Source organism: Nannospalax galili, unplaced genomic scaffold (genome assembly GCF_000622305.1).
Source record: "Nannospalax galili isolate Female #2095 unplaced genomic scaffold, S.galili_v1.0 scaffold18, whole genome shotgun sequence".
Lineage (NCBI taxonomy): Eukaryota > Metazoa > Chordata > Mammalia > Rodentia > Spalacidae > Nannospalax > Nannospalax galili.
In genome coordinates this window covers 7,401,809-7,423,392 of record NW_008346548.1, presented here as the reverse complement: position 1 = coordinate 7,423,392, position 21,584 = coordinate 7,401,809, and the positions used below count along the sequence as shown (strand labels likewise).

Genomic DNA, 21,584 nt, shown 5'->3' with positions numbered 1-21,584 from the left:
CTCCCAAAGATAAAATCCCTGCTAGCTGATATATTTGTCATGTTTGCTATCATAAGCGTGGGTCTCTGTGATAACCAGGAAAATATTGAAGAAAAGCTATTTAAAAAATAGAAAAATGGAAGAGGTATGGGTTGAGGAGAGTGGCATTATAGAAGAGATCGTTGGAAGACAAGTGAATAATTTAAAAGTTAATTCTTCTAATTTCTAGCTTCCACATTTTAAAATATTTTCGACTATCACCCCCTTGCCCTGAAGATCCTAAAAACATCTATTAGAATGAAACTAAATTGCAAAATCTGAGCCAAGTACCATATCTGCAGGGCCACTGCCTTGGCCAATGCCACTCTGTGGGTGACAATCGGAAGGTCCACAGGTGGCTGCCAGTGATACTCAAAGCATCTTCCACAAAAACGTAACAGACCACTTCAAGCTTCACAGCATCTCCCCACAGTTCCATATGAATTCCTGCAGAACCTGGGCCAGCCCTATGCATCTCATCTCTGGAGTACAGAAATCAGAGCCAACAAAGGCTGTCAGTAGTGGGATGGGTGGGATTTTCACAGACAAAAGCCTGTGCTGCTCTCATTTGCGCCTTCGTTGGCTGCATACCAGCTCCCGCAGCCCCTTGGGAAGCTCTGTGGCTGAGGCTTTGCAAAGTAGATATGATTATTGTCTGTCAACCACTCCTCTTGTCCAGCAGCACTGTTGATTCTGTGCTTTAATTGGCTTATGTTGAGTGACACAACTTCTCTCCAGGAGAAGTTCCTGTCTGCCTTTGTCCACTAGGATCAATTAGTGCCAGAAAAACTATAAACCTCACTGAACTCTAGGGGCTGGTATTTATATGCAATTACAAAGTCTCAAGTCCTTTAAAAATTTTAATCATGTCAAATTCACTGTCAAAGGTTCAGTGTGAATGCCTTCGTTCCTGTCTATCACCAAACAAAGCAATGTTGAATTATTTTCTATTTTGTATGTAAACAGAATCGTACCAGTTACTTTGCTGTTTCATGTTACTTACCATATTGTGTATGTTATTCTAGATTATCACATACAACTAATCCAATTTAATATCAACAGCTACCTAATACTTCATTATAGAAAAATTCCCTAAACTTTAATAGATATTCATGTTTCCCTCCATTTTCTTTGGTTTTGGACAATAAATTATGGCACAATAAACATTCTACATTTATCTATACACTTTGAGGGTTTGGTTTGTTTGCTTGCTTTTCAGTGATGTTAAGGGTTGAACCCAGGGCGTTATGCATGCTATGCAAGTGCTCTACTACTGAGCTACATTCCAAGTCTTCATACACTTTGGTTTTTACTTTTGTGGGAGAGATGCCCCAAACTGGTATTTCTGGAACAAAGGGAATACACACAGTTTTAACTAACTATGGATGAGGTGTTTCCCTCCCTCCTTTTGTCTCTCTCCACTGCTTTCCTCCAGGAGGTCCCGCAGGAAGATTGCCAGATGTGGATTATGCCAGCTCAGTGGGTAGGGAGTCTGCAGGGTCTTGGTTGCATTGTGTCTCTCTGGCTTTTGCTTGACCAGACTGTTTACAATCCCCCTTGCTCATTTGTTCCATGCTGTGGAGTGGAATTGTACATGGCCTTCATCTGTGGTGAGCATGTGAAGGGCAATGTGCTGGAAGGGGTGGGCTTTCAATAGCAAGTTTCCTAGATCTCCGACAAAGCTATATCTGCTCTGTTTCTTGTACCCTTTCCTTAATAGTTGCATTGAGAAAAATCCTTCCATTCCTGTCTCAGTCTTCTTCCATTTGAGGGATTTGGGATTTAGAGAACTTTATAAGTATATAGTCAATCAACTGTAACTGATTATTGATGTGAGGATTATGCAATGAGGAAGGGGTCTTGGAGCTTACGGATCAGTGCCAAACAACAGATGTGAACACTTTTACACAAATGATTTTATAAACCTGGTTTTAGGAGTGAGCTTTTCAGGAGTATTTGGCTTTCATTTTTAGTTTTGCTCTTGTTGGGCTGTGAAACTTGGTCCATCAGGCAAGGGACAAGTGGGATTCCCCACCACACCAGAGCTGGAGAAAATAGAGGCATTAAGGGAAATTGGTGAGAACAGCTGAGGGAAAGACTGTTGACTAACAAAGTATCAAGAAGATTTTTAAATCCCCAGTGAAGATGGTGGTATAAAAGTGGATCTATGAGCTAGTAAACACCTTATGGAAATTTGTGATCTCTAATCCTTATCAGAAGTTCCAGTGGGAGACTGCATTCCAAATGCTAAGAGGGAAAGAAATGACAAAGCCCTTTCCCAGGCAGTTTGTGAATGGCTTCTGTTCATTGCACTTTGACTTGGCAGCTTCAGAATGAATTTTTGTATCCCAGATTGTCTCCCAAAATATGAGAAACACAGAATGGAAACTGCTATTAATTTCTAATGAGAAAATTTTAATTTTACTTTGTACATATATGCCTGCAAATAAGCATTAGCCTTTATGTTAAAACATATTTTACATAAATTTTTACTTTTCAAATCTGTACTCAATAATAATGATACTAAAATTGGTCCCTACCATAGGTGCCTTTTAAAAACATTTTATTATTTTTATTTTATGTGTATGAGTGTATTGCCTGCATGTATGTGAGTACACCCGAGTGCATCCAGATTCCCCTGGAACTGGAGTTATGGACAGTTGTTAGCCACCATGTGAGTGCTGGTTATCAAGCCCAGGTCCTCTGCAAGAGCAACCAGTGTTCTTAACCACTGAGCCATAGATGCCTTTTATAACTTAAGGATTCTATAATATATCTCAATTGATGACTGATGTAGTTAATACTAAGGATAGTCATATAGTATTTGTACTGTCATTTGTGTTTATAGAGTAAATGTTATCTTTATTTATTATTTATTTATTTATTTGTGTGTGTGCAAAACACATGTATGCACATGGATGTGTGGGCATGCACATACCACATATGAAGGACAGAGGACAACTTGAAGGAGTTGGTTTTTACCTTCTACCATGTGGGTCCTGGGGATCAAACTCAGGTCATTGGTCTTGGCAGCAAGCACCTTTACCTACTGAGCCATCTCATTAGCCTGCAAATGCTATTGTTAAGCTGTTTGGTCTTGTCAATTAAAAAAAAAAAAAGCAAGGTTAAAGCTATTTCTAGACATTAAGCATCTGCTCCTGACAGTTACAGGCTAGCCGGCAGTAGACTGTTGCTCCCATGGAGAAAATCTAGAAAAGCTGTATTAAAAAGTTATTTGAGGTCATAGAAGACCTATTAAGGAAGCTAAGGACTTGAAAGCTAAGAGCCCCAGAAAGGAAGGAAACTCTCTGAGGGCCTGGCATTCCACACTGCCTCTTCTTGAGCCACTTGCCCAAACAGTAAGTAGCACCTGGGAGTCACAGAAGCTGAGCAGAATATTCTGCAGTCTCATAGGACTGAGGAGAAAGCAGTAGCTCATGAGGCAGGATGCAAGAGACTATGATCATGAAAGGAAAGAGGCACAGAGAAATCAGCCTGGTAGCCTGAGCAATCTTCCCTCTAGCCACCCACTGCTTTGTAAGTAGCACAAAGAGATTAAAAAAAAAAAAAAAAAAAAAAAAAATCAAGTAGGGGAAAGTGCTAAAAAACAAAACAGCTGGGAAGCTAATCAGAGCTACTTGAAGTCTTATTGCACTTATTGGAAAGATAAAAATTGTAGTGTAAGGCCCACCAAGACGAAAGAGCCTGAAAAGAGCTCTAAGCATTTTCTGGAGTTCCTGAAGGACCATGTCTGCACATTTAGTAGAAAACACAGATAGACTAGGTTGTATACAGTATTGAAGTGCAAACCCCAATTGTCCCAGTCACTGGTTGGATTAAAGTAAACTGTTCTTATTTCATCCCCTGGCAGAAGATTTCTCTATAGTCTTTGGCAGAAAATTATCCACAGCATCTACGTGCTACACACATGGTTTATGATATTCAGTGAAATGAAACAACAGGCATACCAAGATGCAGCTTCCAGATGTGTGCTAGCTTGAGAAAGGCAGAGTTTAAAGTCTAAGCAACAAGAGTTCATAAGAAACAGCACTGGAGAACAGAGAGCCACAGAGGCAATGTCAGCTGTTTTTACAGGACACACTTCAGGCCTAATGCTGTGATTAAACAAGAAGACAAAAATAAGGAAGGATATAGAAGATAACAATAAAATGAATCCACTTAACCTCATTTCTCTTTATACAACCTTCCACTCAACAGCAAGAAAATAATATTCTTTTTAAGTATGCAGGAGGCATTTGTCAAGCTAGACCATGTCTTGCATTATATTATACACCAAAAATCAGTAAATATAAATTTTTTGTTTTAATTTTTACTTTGTGTACATGAGTGTTATGCCTGCATGTATGTAAGTACACTTGTGTCATGCAATGCCTGTGGAGGCCAGAAGAGGGTGTCAGATCCTCTGGAACTAAGAGTTATGGACTGTTGTCAGCTACCATGTGGGTGCTGGGAATCAAACCTGGGTCCTCTTCAAGAGCAGTCAGTCAGTGCTCTTGACCACTGAATGATCTCTCCAGCCCCCAAATTCAATAAATTTAAAGAGATTCAAGTCATACAAAATATGTTCTTGAACAGAGTGGAATTGAGAGACCAATAATAGAAATCCTCAAACATTTGATAACTAAATAGCATACTTCAGAATAACCCATGGGTCAAAGAGTAATTCAAGGGTGGGGGAGATGACTCATTGGGTAAAGTGTCTGCACACAGGCACAGGCATGAGGGCCTGGGCTTAGACTCACATGAAAATAAGGCATGGTGGCATACATCTGTAACCCTAGTACTAGAATAGGAAATGGTAGAGATAAGAAGATCCCTAGAGCTTGCTGGCCAGCCAGCTCTGGGTTCAGTGAGAAACCATGTATGAAAAAATAAGGAAAAGCACAATAAAGGTGGACACCTGATGTCAACACCCAACCTCCACATGCATGTGAAAATATGCAAAATTTAATTAAAAATGAAAAATAAAACAAAATAAAAATAAATCAAAAGTGACATTATTTTCACTAAATGAAAGTGAAAAGTCATTTATAAAAAGCAGTAACTAGATGGAATTTTTTTTTTCTGGTCTTTTTGAGACAGGGTCTCCCTGTAGCCCCAGCTGGGAATGAGAAAGTGGCATTGCTATCAATTTTACAGGTGTTAATGGATAAGCGGGGAACATTCTAAATAGTTTTTTTTTTTTCTCCAATAATGTCATCAACTTAGATGAAACGGGAAAATTTCTTGGAAGAAATGGATAATCATGATTCAATAAGTATTAGGGAATATGAAACTCGATCAATTAAATATAAAGTGTTAACAAACTAAGAGTAGAAGAGAATTTGCCTAGCCTGATAGAGGGACTCTATACCAAAAAAATCTGTATGTAACATACTTAATGTCAAAGATCAGATTCTTCCCCCAAGTATCAAGAACGAGACAAGAATGTCCACTCTCACTGCTTCTGTTCAGTGTTGTCCTGGAGGTGCTAGCTACAGCATAAGGTAAGAAAAAGAAATAAATTGCTTTTTCCACATAGACTGAACTATCTATATAAAAATCCAATGGAACCTACAAAGAGCTACTAGAACTAACTGATGTCACTTCTCCCCTAACTAATCAATAGATTCAATTCAGTCCCATGATAATTCCAGAATACCTTTTTGTAGAAATGGATAACCTGAAAAGGTTAAGTGAAAATGCATAATACTGAAAATAGTCAAAAACAACCTTGGAGCTTGGATGTAGCTCAGTTGATAGAGTGCTTGCCTAGTATTCATAAAGCCTTGGATTCAACTCTCAACACTACATAAACAGAGAGTGATGGCACTCACCTGTAATCCTGGCACTGAGGAGGAAGACACAGAATTATCAGAATTCCAGGCTATCCTCAGCTATATAACAAGTTTAAGACTATCCTGGACTACATGAGACTCTGTCTCCAAACAAAACCAAAACAAACTTTTAAAAAGTTGGAACATGCCAGGCATGGTGGCACATGCCTTTATCCCAGCACTAGGGAGGCAGAAGCAGGCATATCTCTGCAAGATCGAGATCAACCTGGTATACAAAGCAAGTTCCAGGCTACCTGGGGCTACAGGGAGAACTTGTTTCAAACAGCAACAAGACATTAGAACACTGTTGATACCTGTTTATTGTTTTGAAGGCAAGAATGGTTTCATAGATATCTATGTATATGGTGGTTTGAATGATGTCCTCCAGAAGCTCATGTATTTGGACACTGTTGGTGGCCTGTTGGTGGCACTGTTTGGGGAGGCTGTGGAACCTTTAGCCAGTAGAACCTTGCTGGAGGAAATACATCACTGGGGGTGGGCTTTGAGAGTTAATAGCCTCACCCCACTTCCAGTGCTCTCTCTTTTTGTTTCCTGGTATGCCAATGAAATAGGAAATGTGTCTGGCTAGCTTCCTGCTCTAGCTGCCTGCTGCCATGCCCTCCTTACATTAGAAATGCCTCCTTTGGAACCATAAGTCAAAATAAAGTCTTTCCTAAATTGCATTTGGTCATGATATTTTATCATAGCAACTAAAAGTAACCAATATAGAAGTTGGTACTGGGGTCAGTCATGGAGTTATTGCTGTGAAGAGCCTGACCATAAGCCAGGTGTGGTGGAACACATCTTTAATCCCAGCACTTTGGAGGTAGAGGCAGGTGGATTTCTGTTAGTTCAAGGCCAACCTAGTCTACATAGTAAATTCCAGATGAGCTGGGGCTACAGGAGACCCTGTCTCAAAAAAGAAAGAAAAGAAAAGAAAGAAACAAAGAACCATGTTGTTTCTTTGGAGGAATGTGGAAGATTTTGGAAGTGTGGACTATAAAAGTGGTTGAATGTTGTCAGCAGAGCTTAACAGGCCCTTTTAGGAGGAGTCTGGAAGACAGCAGTACTGAGAGTAATATGGAAAGTGGAGACCCACTCATGAGGTTTCAGAGGAGAGCAAAGTGTCTATTAGTAACTGAACTAAAGGCCATTTGTGTGATATTTTGGCAGACTATCTGGCTGCCTTTTGCCCATCTCCTGAGAATTTATGTGAGGCTGAATTAAAAAGTAATGGACTAATTTCTTTGACAGAGGAAGTTTCAAGACTGAATACTGTTGAGTCTAGGGTATGGTTATTACTGATAAGTCTTATGTAAGTCTACAATAAAAAAGAGCAAATGGGACAGAAAGAAATACAAAATATACCATTTGGAGAGAGAAAAAGAGAACTAGGAGGCTTACCATTACATCTAAGACATGTATTGAGAGAGAGGCTATCATTATTAAGAAGATTAGTGCCATTAAAGAAAGGCCTCCTGCTCTGTACTTGAACAAAGGGAAAGGTGCCCTTAGGGCAAAATCCCATCCAGCTAAGATCCCAACTTGTGAAAAAGAGCCTAGAGAGTTTTCTGCTTCTACAAAGCAATTGCTTCAGCATACAAAAGCTGTTGCTAATGTGATCCAAAGGGGTTAAGGTCCATCCCAAGTTGGCAACTGAACTTGGCACTGTTGTCTACATGGTACTGGCTTTGGAGGCATAAAAGATGCAAGACTGAAAGGGTTGTGAATTCTTCTTCTACAGTATCAGAGAGCTACTAAGGCCAGGCAACATATGGTAGTACTGAGATCTCTGTGAAAAGGCCCCGTAAGGTTAGGAGGCCCAAGAGGCCAGGAGGCCCTGTGAGACCAGGAGGCCCTGAGAGGCCTTTCCATGAAACTGTCAAAGTAAAGCCTGTATTGCGGTGAAGACCACAAGATGTTGGAGGTGCCAGAGCCCTGAGACATCTGCCAAGGAGAGCTGCATACAGGAAGTGGAACCACAAAAGAGGGAGATGTATGTTACAGGCAGCAAAGCTAGAGGGGCTGAGCCATCTAAGCTCTTTGAAACTAGAGTCTCATTCACAGGACATGGAGCTACAGGATTTGGCATTTGCCCTGCTGGGTTTTTTGTCTTGCTTTGTTCCAGTATTTCCTCACTATGCCCCTATTCTTCCCTTTAGAAATGGAAGTATATATTCTGTGCAATTATATATTGGACGTATATAATTTGCTTTTTATTTTACAGGGAGTTACAGTTAAGAGATTGCCATGAATCTCAGAAGAGACTTTGGATATTGGATTTTTATTTGTTTAAATATTTTATTTATTATTTTTATTTTACATGTATGAGGGTATTACCTGCATATATGTAAGTGTACCTGTGTCATGCAATGCCACGGAGGTCAGAAGAGGACTTCGGATTCCCCTGGAACTGGAGTTAAGGATGGTTTGTAGCTGCCATGTGGGTGCTGAGAATCAAATCTGGGTCCTCTGCAAGAGCAGTCAGTGCTCTTAACCACTGAACCATCTCTCCAGCCCCTGGATATTAGACTTTTAAACAGTGTTGAGACTATGGGAACTTTGAGACAAAAGCTTTTTTTTAATTTAAAAAAAAAATTTTATCTTTTGTGTAAGAGTGGTTTGCCTGCATGTAAGTCCTCCATATGCATGTAGTGCCTGCAGAGGCCAGAAGATGGCATTGGATCCCCTGGAACTGAAGCTGCAAATAGTTGTTAAGGATCATGTGGGTGCTGGGAAGTGAACCTGGATCCTCTGCAAGAGTAGCCGTGTTCCTAACTGCTGAGCCATCTCTCCAGCCCAACTATGGGGACTTTTGAAGTTGGTCTCAATGCATTTTGCTTTATGATATGGCTGTGAGCCTATGGGGGTCAAGGAGTGGAATGTGGTGGTTTGAATGAGAAATATTCTTCATAGACTTACTTGGTCCCCAGTTAGTGATGCTGTTTGGGCAGGTTATGAAACCTTTAGGTGGTAGAGCCTCACTAGAGGAAGTGGTTGGGCTTTGAAAGTTTATAGCCTCACCCCACTTCAATCTCTCTCTCTCTCTCTCTCTCTCTCTCTCTCTCTCTCTCTCTCTCTCTCCCCCTCCTCTCCTCTCTCTCCTGGTATACTAGATGGAATGTGATTAGCATCAGCCAGCTTCCTTCTCTGGCCACCTGCTGCCATGCCTCCCCAGTCATTATGGGCTCCCCCACTGGAATATAAGCCCAAATAAACTCTTTCTTCCATAAGTCACATTTGGTCATGATGTTTTATCACAGCAACAAAAAGAACAAAAAGAAACTAATACAGTATATGTATCTCAAAATTTATGAAACTGACACTTAATAGCAGTTTATTGTGTGTTACTTATACCTCAATAAAGCTTAGGGCTTTTTTGTTTGGTTTGATTTGGGGTTTTTGTTTGTTTCTTTGTTTGTTTGTTTGAAGTCTTACTGTGAAAAAAAGTCTTACTGTGTAACTCTGGAACTTGTTATGTAGTTCAGGCTGGCTTCAAATTTATAACATTTCTGCCTCAGCTTCTTGAGTTCTGGCATTATATGCATGTACTACCATGTCTAGCTTAACAGAACTGTTTTCTAAAAAGCTTGGAAATGAGATAAACTATGACATAATTTGCCATAGCCTTTATCATCCTAGTACATCATATCATGCTTTGTGGGTGGCCACAAAGAAATTCATGAATTTATGAGAATACTGTAAAAATTATTTATGTTTCTATTCCTGGCTTCATCTGAGTTGTGGTTTGAAATGAGACTCTTTGCTTGGGATAACTAGGGTTTGTGGGGGGCTATGGGGCTGTGGTCTCCCCTCAATATTGTATATACAATATAGAATGTTTGATGTTTTAGTAAGAAGAGAGTCCATAGCTTTCAGCAGTGTCTCATAACCAAAATACAGACTTTAATAATGAAAAGACTGAATGTTCTGTATATATATATATTTGTCTTTTTGAGACAGGGTCTCCCTGTAGCCCCACCTAGCCTGGAACTATGTAGTCCAGCTGACCTTGAACTCACAAAGATCCGCCTGCCTCTGCCTCCCAAGTGCTGGGATTAAAGGTGTGCACCACCACGCCTGGCTCTCTCTCTTTTTTTTTTTTAATGTGTATGAAAGTATTGCCTGCATGTATGTACCTGTCTGTGTCCTGCAATTGCTCACGGAGGTCAGAAGAGAGCATCGGATCCCCTAGAACTGGAGTTAGGGATGATTGTTAGCTGTCATGTGGGTGCTAGAAACCGAACCTGAGTCCTCTGCAAGAGCAGCTAGTGCTCTTAACCGCTGAGCCATCTCTCTAGCCCCTTCTGTGTCTAATTTCTTAATCAGACTTCCTTGGAATTATTTTTAGAGAATAGTTCAAGTGACTTGAGATGTATCTATGTGTATGAGCCACGTCACAGTAGCTCGCAGTAAATTATCCCAAGTCCATTGCTGATGGAAGCCTGTATTTCTTATGCTGGACTAGGGCTCCCATCCTGTGATTCATGGTCTGCAGCAACCAGCACCACTCACATTAGAATGCAAATTCTTGGCCAGCTGTAGTGGTACATGCCTGTAATCCTGGCACCTGAAAGGGGCAGACATTGGAAGATCTTGAGTTGGAGACCAGCCTGGGCTGAATAGAGAGGCCCTGTTTCAAAAACAAAACAACAAAAACCCCCACAAAATAGCCAGCAACAACAAAAATCTTTAAAAACAACAAAGACAACAACAAAAAAGAAATGGAAAGAGATGCAAATTCTCAGGCCCCATCCAGATCTTTTGAGTGAGAAACACTGGAAGTGGGAACCAACACCAGCAAACAGCCTTTCCTAAAGAACTCTCCAGATGATTTTGATGTGCACTGAAGTTTGATAACTACTGCCTCTGGCCATACTCAAAAAATCCAATCTGGTATGGTGGTGCACGCCTGTAAAACTTGGGAGACTAAGGCAGGAGGATTAGGATTGCCATAAATACAAGGCCAGCCTGGGATACATAGGCATATGTGACCAGCCAGGACTACATGTCAAGACTGTGTCTGGGAGGAAGAATGGGGAGGGAGAGGAGGAGAGGAGAAGGAAAAGGAGAAAGAAGGAAATAGAGAACCCCCACCCCTGCCTTCAGGCCAGGCTTAGAACAGTTTAAGGAAGTGGATATGTGGTGACTAGTCTGTTGATAGTTTACATCTCTTCCATCTCTTTCTCCTCAAAGAGCCTAGATTGCTCTCACACAAGTGATTTGGGTTGCACAGCAACACTGAACAACAGTTTAGGAAAATCTAATGTCCAGCTGAAACTGGAATTCACACACAGCATGTGAATTCACTTAGAAAATTCGTACCAGAGGACTTTCCAGGGATAAGCCCCTGAATTCCAAGGGCTTTGGCTCTCAGGCTCCTTTGTGGAGTAGAACATTGAGGCTTTTGCACAGACTGACAGTCACCCAGCTGTATGGCACCTCACAAAAGTCCTTCCACCCAACATTCGGGGTCACTGTGCTCTGTAGCAAAGTAACTTAATGAACCAGCTCAGTCTATGATCTGACTACTCAGCAGGACCAAGGTGTCAGCTGTATCAGGTCAAACCTGAGCTGTCCAAAACCTGCATCTGAAGTTGTCAAATGATCATTCTCACTGGTCTCGGTCCTGCCTAGATCTTGATTTGTTATGACACCTGACCGTTTGGCTGATGAGAAATAGCACTGGGTACTTCACAGCAGTTCTCATTAAAAGAGGGCAGCCAAGTGGAATTCATTCTTGTCTCTTAATAGATTACAAATGAGAATTTTATTGCATATTAATGAGCACTAATTGACATTTGTGACTGGTTTTTATGGAAATCGTGCACATATAATTTGCATAATAGTACCTAAATGATTTTAGGTAACAGTGCAACTCTGAAAAGTTAGTGAGGGGTTTTGTATGGTACTTTTTTTTTTCCATTCTCAAACCCCAGTCTGTGAAATATTAAGAGGTCTCTAGGATCAAAATATGAAGCAGCAGTGATTCACAGGCCAGTGTTTGTGGTAGGGCCAGCTTGTACCTGAGACTCAGCCACACACTTTAGAGTAGGTCTCTGAAAGCAGACAGGGTTCCAGTGACCCCTCTAACTTTATGAATCTTTGGGTCATGAAACAAATATGTATTGATCACCTACTGTGGGTACAAGACACTGTGCTAGGTGGTATTATTCTGTCTATCAAGCAGCCAGAAATGTTTAAGCACTACAGTAAAAAGATAAAGTTTAGCAGAAGAAAGGTTACAAATAATATGAATCTAAAAGAATATAGCTTTCAGGGGGCTGGAGCGATGACTCACTGGTTAAGAGCACTGGCTGCTCTTGCAGAGGACCCAGGTTCGATTCCCAGCACCCACATGGTGGCTAACAACCATCCATAGTTCCAGTTCCAGGGGAATCCAACGCCCTCTGCTGACCTCTATGGGCACTGCACAACACGGGTGTACTTACACACATGCAGGGAAAACACTCATACACATAAAATAAAATTAATAAATAAAATATTTTTAAAATAAAATATTTTAGCCAGGTGTGGCAGCGCACGCCTTTAATCCCAGCACTCAGGAGGCAGAGGCAGGCGTATCTCTGTGAGTTCAAGGCCAGCCTGGTCTACATAGTAAGTTCCAGGACAGCTAGGGCTACAGGGAGACCCTGTCTCAAAAAAGACCAAAAAAAAAAAATTGTTTTTTTAAGAGTATATATAGCTTTGTAGGTTGTCTGGCAAAAAGTGTTCTTCAGGCTGTAGAAAGATCCTAAACTGTAAGCTAAAAAGGGCAGAAGGGCAAAGGTTTTGAAACAGATGAAGGAGTGGGGGGTTGGGGGGGGAGGTAAAGTGCAAGAATGCACACAGAGTCCAAGGGTCTCAAAGCTTCGTGCTCTCTAAGGTCCACAGCTGATGACAGGAATGAGGCAAGTCCACTCCCTTCTTCCACCCATCTGCTGCTGAGGTTCACAGCGAGCCCAATCTGCTGCTAAAATACCCTCAGAAGGGTGTGTTTGGAGCAGCTACCCCTCCTGTCCCTCCTCTGCCCTCTGCTGAGTCAGGATTCCAACACAAACCCTGTTGCAGGGGCCTGGGATGATCATTTAGAAACCAGGAATGTGGAAATGTAGAATCCCTTCAAAGACTTTGGGAAGGATCTTTCACCATGGTTCCTTTTTTATAGGCAAACCTGAGCTATGGAACAGATTCATTTTGTTCATTTTACATTGCTGGGGAGAAAATACTCAAATTCCAACACTCCTAAGAAATATTCTTCTTCAGTTGTGTTCCTATTCTCCTTTGGGTCTGCTCCACACACCCCTAACCACAGCAAGGCGCTGCTGCCCACTCTGATCCTGGATGCCTGTAGTCAAATCAAACTTGGCTTCCTTCTAGTTACCACCCTCACCCAGCCTGCCCTGCACACACACACACACACACACACACACACACACACACACACACGCCAAGGTCTGCATCTTCCCTCCCCCAAGTTTAAGCCTCTACCCAAGGTGTCCCAAAGGTGTGAAAGAACAACGACAATCCTCTTCAAAGATCCTGTAATGTAGCATAGAAAGAGCAGTGAATTTGGGAAACCTTCTTTTGATAAAAATAGACTAAAACAACTTGGGGAGGAAAGGGTTTATTTGGCTTATTCTGAACCTTCACTCTCGATGTGACTCCAAGCCTCTTCCTTAACCTCTGTAAGACTAAGTTTTCTCATCTACAAAATAAAGACTTTGGGTTTCCTGATAGATAAGACATTTTAGCTCTACCACTCTATGACCTATCTACTGTCCCTGACTGAGCTAATCCTCTATATGCAACATGGTCTCACTTTCATCTTGTGTTCATGACATCTTAGAAAGTGTCTACAGCTGTGATCTGTCTTCTCTGCTGAGGATCTGTGTGGCAGGTGGGGTTTGGGGGGAGATATAATCTCTCCTTGGCCATGCTTCCACATGCTGTCTGCCCCTAGGAGAATCAGTGTATGCTCAAGGAATAGAAGTGAAATTTACTATTAGTGTAAATCACCAATTTTCAAGATTTTTAGAAATCCATGACTAGAACATAACACAATGCATTAAAATGCAATTAAATGCAGTGTACATTTCCTACTATTCATAGTTATCCTTGTATCTGCCACCTAACTTAGTGAATGGAAGATAACTACTTCAGACAATATTATTGCCAGTAGAAATTTAGTGAACACGTAGAATGCTCTCATGGTTATTAGTTAGTAGCTATGCATTTCTGCAACACTCCATATAGATCTATCTTTTCGCTCTATTCTAGTTTGCTTCTCTGTTGCTGTGATAAAAACAGGCTAAAACAGCTTGGGGAGGAAAGGGTTTATTTGGCTTCCACTTCTAGGTCACAATGGAACTCAGGGCAGGGGCTTGAAGCAGAAACCATAGAGGAATACTGCTTACTGGCTTGCTCCCTATCTTCTGCTCAGGTAGAAGATACCCCCACCCAGGAATGGTACTGCCCACAGTGGGCTGAGCCTTCCACATCAACTAGCAATCCAGAAAATGACCTATAGATGTGCTCGGTGGGCCAATCTGATCAAGGCAGTCTCCCAATTGGGACTCCCTCAGGTAACTCTGGACTGTGTTAATAGCTGAAGGTAACTAGATTTTCTTTATGGGTAGCCTAAGCCTGAAGTACTTCAAATAATGAAGCTATTTGCTCACATTGAGCAGAAGCATCCCTATTCCAATTGCCCCACTTTTCCTTCTTTTAATATAAAAATGGAATGGAATGAAAAATGAATAGTTTGCTGGGAGTGGTTGTATGTGTCTTTCTTTAATCCCAGCACTCAGGAGGCAGAGGCAAGCAGAACTCTGTGAAATGCACGCTAGCCTGATCTATGTACTGAATTCCAGGCCAACTGAGGCCATATGAAGACCCTGTCTCAAAGGAGGAAGGAAGAAAAGAAAAAGAAAGAAAGGAAGGTACACAGGAAAGGAGGAACGAAGGAATGAAGGAAGGAAGGGGAGGGAGAGAAGGAAGGGAAGAAGGAAGAAAGGAGGGAGGGAGGGAAGGAAGGAAGGAGGGAGGGAGGGATTTTTCAAAAATTTTATTGTATGTGTATGCGTGTATTGCCTGCATGTGGGTAAGTGCACCTGTGTCGTGCAATGCCCGCGGAAATCAGAAGAGGCTGTCGGATCCCCTGGAACTGGAGTTACGGACAGTTGTTAGCTGCCATATGGGTGCTGGGATTCGAACCTGGGTCTTCCGCAAGAACAGTCAGTGTTCTTAACCACTGAGCCATCTCTCCAGCCCCAGGAAGACATATTTTTAAGTTCTTTCCAGATGATATATGCTTGCCAAAGGCCTGGAGGAAGATCAGTTGTAAAGTGTTGAAGAATTGGCAAATTAGCATTAATCTAAGACCTGCTTGACTGAGCTACAGATACCAGAAAGTGCACAGTCACTGTGAGCGAGCCACAGATTTATTCAGAGCTTCCCAGTGGAAAAAAAAAGAAAGAGTACTGTAACAACATAAAAATATATTTGTAAACCTATGTATTTTAAAGGTTTATAAAAATGAATCCTCACAAAGAAACTAGAAAATCAGCATTGCAGAGTACTCCTAAACCCTGTGATGCTGAGCCCCTTCAGTGAATACAGTGTCATGTGGGTTCCAGTGACTTGCAGTACTCCTGTTGATCATCCTTTCCTGTCATTGGCCAATGGGATCTCAGCAAACTGACTTCTGTGTCCTTTTTTAAAAAGAGTTTATATTTTTTACTTTTATTTTTTGTGTATGAGTGTATTTCCTCCAGCCCACAGAGGACAGAAGAGGGTGTCAGATCAGATCCCCTGGAACTGGAGTTATGGACAGTTGTTACTGCCATGTGGGTGCTGGGAATTGAACCCAGGTCCTCTGCAAGAGCAGCCAGTGTTCTTAGTTGCTGAGACATCTCTCCAGCCGCTTCTGTATCCTTTTGATGCTATAATTTCTGATCCTTTTTTTCCTAGTATGATAAGATATCCTGTGCTCATCTTGTATATTTCTGCTTGTAACTCAAAATAGCCATTTTGCTAAAGAATGCTGATTTCTCTTACTAAAAAGTAGTTTTAAAAAATAGGTTTTCTTTTGAAGGGGGGGAATAAACCCTGACTCCATATTGATATTTCTCATTTAAATAAAAAAATTTTTTAGGCCAGACGTGGTGGTACATGTCTTTAATCCCAGTACTGGAGAGGCAGAGGCAGTTGAATTTCTGCAAGTTCCAGGTCAGCCTAGACTGCATAGTGAGTTCCAGGACAGCCAAGACTATATAGTGAGACTCTGTCTCAAAAAACTAAACAAATAAATAAACATAAATAAATAGAATTTTGTCAAAGGTAAAAACATTGACAAGTTGATTTTAACCTCTGTCTGCTCCCTTTGTTTTATTCCCCTTATGGATAAGCATCTTTCTCTCTCTCTCTCTCTCTCTCTCTCTCTCTCTCTGTCTGTCTCTCTGTCTCTCTGTCTCTCTCTCTGTCTCTCTCTCCCCCCTCCCCTTTCCCTACCCCCCCATGTCTGTTCTTGTAGGTACCCTACATTTGCCCACACCATTAGCCCTTCCATTGTTTCTTTATAAAATAAGGTGATGACTGTGTGTACTGTAACCCTCTTCTCATATACAACAGGCAACAGCATACCGTGAGCATTTCACCGCATCTGACTTTCTGTCAGTTCCGTTACTCCTGGAAATCTAACAGTATAAATATCTTCCCTTTTTCTTCTTTCTTTTTTTTTTCCCACAGGGTCTTGTTGTGTAGCCCAAACTGGTCCTTAACTCCAGTGATCATCTTGCCTCCACCTCCCAGGTGCTAGGATTAGAGATATGCACCACCATGCCCAGGTCTCCTTATTCTTATAGGTCAAGAGGCATGAACCACCACGCCCAGCACACCAAACTTTTTTTTGGTCTTTTTGAGACAGGGTCTCCCTGTATCCCCAGCTGGCCTGGAACTGACTATGTAGACCAGGCTGGCCTCGAACTCACAGAGATCTGCCTGCTTCTGCCTCCCAAGTACTGGGATTAAAGGCATGAACCACCACGCCCAGCACACCAAACTTTTTTTTGTGGGTGTGTGTGTGATATGCTTATATGTATGTGGGGGGTGCACACATGCGAATGCATGCCAGGGCAGGAGGTGATGTCAGGTGTCTTCCTTGATTGCTCTCTGCCTCAGGTATTGAGGCAGAGTGTCTCACTGCACCTGAAGCTTGCTGTTTTGGCTCGTCTGGATAGCCAGCTCACTCTGAAGATTCTCTATCTCCATCGCCCAACAATGGGATTACAGGTGGGATGCCATGCCCACCTGGCTTTTTGCGTGTGTTCTAGGGAGCTGAACTCCAGTTCCTCATGCTTGCTGAACCATCTCCCCAGCCTCCATTCACCTTTTTATTTTAATCATACTGCTTATTTTTTTTTAAAGAGTGATTTTTTTGGCCAGGCGTGGTGGCACATGCCTTTGATCCCAGTACTCAGGAGGCAGAGGCAGGTGGATCTCTGTGAGTTAAAGGCCAGTCTGGTCTACATAGTGAGTCCCAGGTCAGCCGGGGCTACAGGAAGACCCTGTCTCAAAAAGACCAAAAACAGAGTGATTTTTCTGAGAGGTAGTGTGGGTAAATGGGAGAGGATGGTCTAGAATGCATGCACCAGGGCATTGATTAATTTTGTTATTCTCTTCCCTGTACTTTTCTGAGTTCTAAAATTATCTACAGAACAGGGCTGGCAAGATGGCTCAGCATGTAAAAGTGCTTGCCTTGAAAGCCTGCCTATCTGAGTTTGATCCCCAGAACCCATGATGGAAGGAGAGAATCGATTCCCTGAGAGTTTGTTTCTGTTTTCCATGTACACAATATACATAATAAAGAAAAAAATCTATTTTTTTTTAAATTTAGGTATGTTTGCACATAGACAGCAAAGGAAAACTGGGAATCGCAGAATATGAAAATCAAATAGAATTAAATCCAAGAGGGACACTTCTGATGAGGATGTACAAGGGAAGGTTCTGGAGAAAGAGGAGGTGTGTGTAAACCATTCTAAATACACTATGGATCATCAGAAATGTGAAAAATCACTGGAGGAAAGAGAAAAAGCAAATCTCCCCCAAAGTCTACTCAGTTGGCTCTAAGTAGAGTTGCTCTGTTTGTGTATGCTTGCATACTGGTGTGCATATATGTGGTACGTGTGCCTGTGTGTGTATGTATGAGCATGTGTGTATATGTGAGTGTGTGTGTGTGTGCGTGTGTAAATGCTGGAGATGGAAAGCAAGACTTCACTGCTAAGCAAGTGCCCTCCCACCACACTCTGCCCAGTGTTCGCCACCTTTCATCGTCAGTATCACTCTTGTTCCCTGTAGTAAGGGAGGAGAGATTATTGTGGAAACTAATAGTTTTCATAGTAGAATCGGCCTTTGGTGTTTTTTTTTTTTTTTTTTTTTGGTCATGGTCAGGAGGAAAATCTGACAGCCTCATTTGAGATTTCTTCATATCTCCCCTGGCCTTCTCAATAATCTTTCCTGGCTCTACCTCTTCCTCCACTGTCCTCAATACTTTTAAACATAACATCTCATTTATTTACATATTGTGTTCACTGATTATTCTTCAACTTTCCTATTGAAACACAAATTCTTTAAAGTGGAGATCTTCATCTTGTTTACTACTGCATTCCAGGTTTCTAGGACAGAGCCTGCCACATTTTTACTGCTAAAAAAAAAAAAAAAACCAGCCACAGCATTTTAGAGAGAAAGGGAATATATTGTCCTTGAGATCTGTGCCAATCTCCATGCATAATCCCCTCATACATTTATATCCTCATTTCCTAGCTCTGGAAGTCTGTGTGAGTCAGGCTTGTGTGTTATGCCCTGTTTTGTGGTGCTGGAACTCAAACCCAGGGCCTGGAACATACTAGACAAGTCCTTTATCATCAAGCTGTATTTCCCAACCCTGTCATGATTCCATTTTATTGTTAGTAAGGCAGGTTCCAACCAAGCCAGAAATGAGAACATGATCCAAGGCAATTGTGTTTGAGAGATCAAAAGATATATGTGATTTAAGTGTAAAGGAGAATTCAATATATGCATGCTTTCTGAGAAATGCTTGCTTATAAGCATAACTTTAAAAAATATCAAAAAAAATTTTTACATTGTTATGATGCTTTTTTAGGGTGAATATTTCTGTTCACCCCAGAAAGAGAGGGTAATGACAGAGCAAGGCAGTAATTCCATTCAAGTCCAGTATAATGAGTGAAGGAATTCATTACAGTTAGTACAGGAGCTTTGGTGAAGTGTTAGCTACCAGGAGCTTGGGTGAAGATTTAGCTACAGGAGCTTGGGGGAAGGTTTAGCTAAGGGAGCTTGGGTGAAGGGTTAGCTACCAGGAGCATGGGGGAAGGGTTAGCTACAGGAGCTTGGGGAAAAGGTTAGCTACAGGAGCTTGGGTGAAGGGTTAGCTACAGGAACATGGGTGAAGGTTTAGCTACAGGAGCTTGGGTGGTAGGTTAGCTACAGGGGCTTGGAGGGAAGGGTTAGCTGCAGGAGCTTGGGTGACTTGGGAGCTGCAGCACTGAAAAGCCCACCCCAGTATGGGTGGCAACTCATGAAATTGCATCCCTGGAGCTCCCTGCCCAATTTTATAGCTTCAGGGACAGACCTTCTGAATCTTTTCTTTTCTTTCCTAGTGAATCTTGTGTTTCTTTTGTTGTTTGTTTTTGGGACAGCTAGCCTGTAGATATGTAGATATGTAGACCAGGCTGGCCTCCATTTCACAGAGATCCTCTTGCCCCTGCCTCCTGAGTGGTGGGATTTATGCTGCTTGAGCCTCTTGATTCTTATAAGTTTCTTGGAAGTTTCATGAGCCTGTAAATTTTCCCCCCACAGCCACCCCTACCCCCAAATTTTCAATCTGGAGGAAATGGCTACACAGTTACAGTTTCTTACAGACTAGCATGTTCTCACTCTTAATTCTTTTGCATAGACAAACATTTGCACCTAGTATCATTTTATTTCTATATAAACTTCCTCTGACTTTTCTTGTAGTATCTATCTCATATTTTCTTGCTCTGAAAATGAAAAATATTATAATTTCTTGCAAATTTTTTTCTAGCCCTCTCTTCCCCTTTCTGCCCTGGAATACCAATTACATGTGTGTTAGGGCAATTGCTATTGTCCGTATGTCACTTAGGCTGTGCTCATTTTTATTATCCATTTTTCCCTCTAGACTTCATTTTGGACAATTTAAGTTGCTAAGTCTTGACACAAATATTTCTTCCTAAAGTCTCTAATGTAGAGTATTTTTACTTCAGATATTATATATATATATTTTATTTTATGTGTATGAGTGTACTGCCTGCATGTAGGTAAGTGCACCCATGTCGTGCAATGCCCGTGGAGGACAGAAGAGGCCATCAGATCCCCTAGAACTGGAGTTACAGACAGTTGTTGGCTTCCATGTGGGTTCTGGGATTCGAACCTGGGTCTTCTGCAAGAACAACCAGTGTTCTTAACTGCTGAGCCATCTCTCCAGCCCCAGATATTATATTTTTATCTCTAAAAGTGCTATTTAGATCTTCTTTATAGTTTATCTCCTCATCTTGCTTGTGCTTTGCCTAGAACATATTTATAATAGTTCAAGATCTGTATGTGCTATCTATATCATTTCTATTATTTGTTTCCATTGATCTATATTAAATTTTTTATATTTATGGGTCACATTTCTTTAAATGCTATGTGTTTTTTATTGGATGTTGGACATTTGTGAGTGTATATGTATATGTATGTGTACATGTTCATGTGTGTGCACGTGCACGTGTGTGTACCTGCTTGTGCAGGTCGGAGGTCAGTGTCAGGTATCTTCCTCAATTGCTTTCCACATTCTTTTTTGGAACCAGCTATCTCACTGGTTTGGGTAGGCTGGCTGGTCAGCAAGCCAAAGGCTCCTCCTGTCTCCACCGCTCCAGTACTACCACACCTGGCTTTGATGTGGGTGCAAAGGATCTGAACTCAGGTCTCTGTGCTTGCACCACATGCACTTTAATAACTGAGCTATTTGCCCAGCCCCCATATTGTTTTTATTGTGGTTATTGGTTGGTTGGTTTTTGTTTGTCAGCCTGCCTTAAATATTGTTTTACATCAGAGCATAAAGATTAATCACATTCTTTTTAGATGTTGTATATGTTATTTGTTCTAGTTTTCTTTCTGCTTCTGTGATAAAACACTGTCCAAAACGAAAGTATTTATTTCGTCTTACACTTTATAGCCCATCATAGATAGAAGCCAAGGCAGGAGGGACTCAAGGCAGGAACTGAAGCAGAGACCACAGAGGAATGCTGCCTACTGGCTTGCTTTCCCTGACTTGCTAAGCTACCTTTCTTATATAGCTCAAGCCTGCTTGCCCAGAGGTGGCACTACACACAGTGGGCTGGGCCCTCCTTTGTCCATTAGCAACTGAGAAAATTTCCCACAGACATGCCCACAAGGCAATCTGGTGGAGGCAGTTCCTTGGTTGAGAGTCCTTCTTCCCAAGTATGTCTAGGTTTGTGTCAAGTTGACCAAAAGTAACTATAGCCTATCTGATGGAGACAATTCCTCAGATGAAAGTCACTCTTCCTAAGTATTTCTAGGGTTTTATGCCAAGTGGACAAAAACTATAACATTATGTTTGTATTATAACATATTTAATCCATGTCCTGTCATTAGAAAAGTCTAAACCAAGCTCCTAGATGTAGAGCTGCA

At 41.5% G+C, this 21,584-nt stretch overlaps 1 protein-coding gene across 2 annotated transcripts in view; it reads left to right on the top strand.

The window, feature by feature from the left end:
- Gpr156 (G protein-coupled receptor 156) overlaps nt 1–21,584 on the top strand; it is a 113,372-nt gene that overhangs the window by 7,699 nt on the left and 84,089 nt on the right. The window contains exon 2 of one of the 2 annotated variants that reach the window (XM_008842904.3): nt 17,752–17,876. The exons of the other annotated variant lie outside the window; for it this stretch is intronic. The gene's annotated coding sequence lies outside the window, so the exon portion shown is untranslated. The remainder of the gene's footprint in view (nt 1–17,751; nt 17,877–21,584) is intronic. 2 annotated transcript variants of the gene reach the window in all.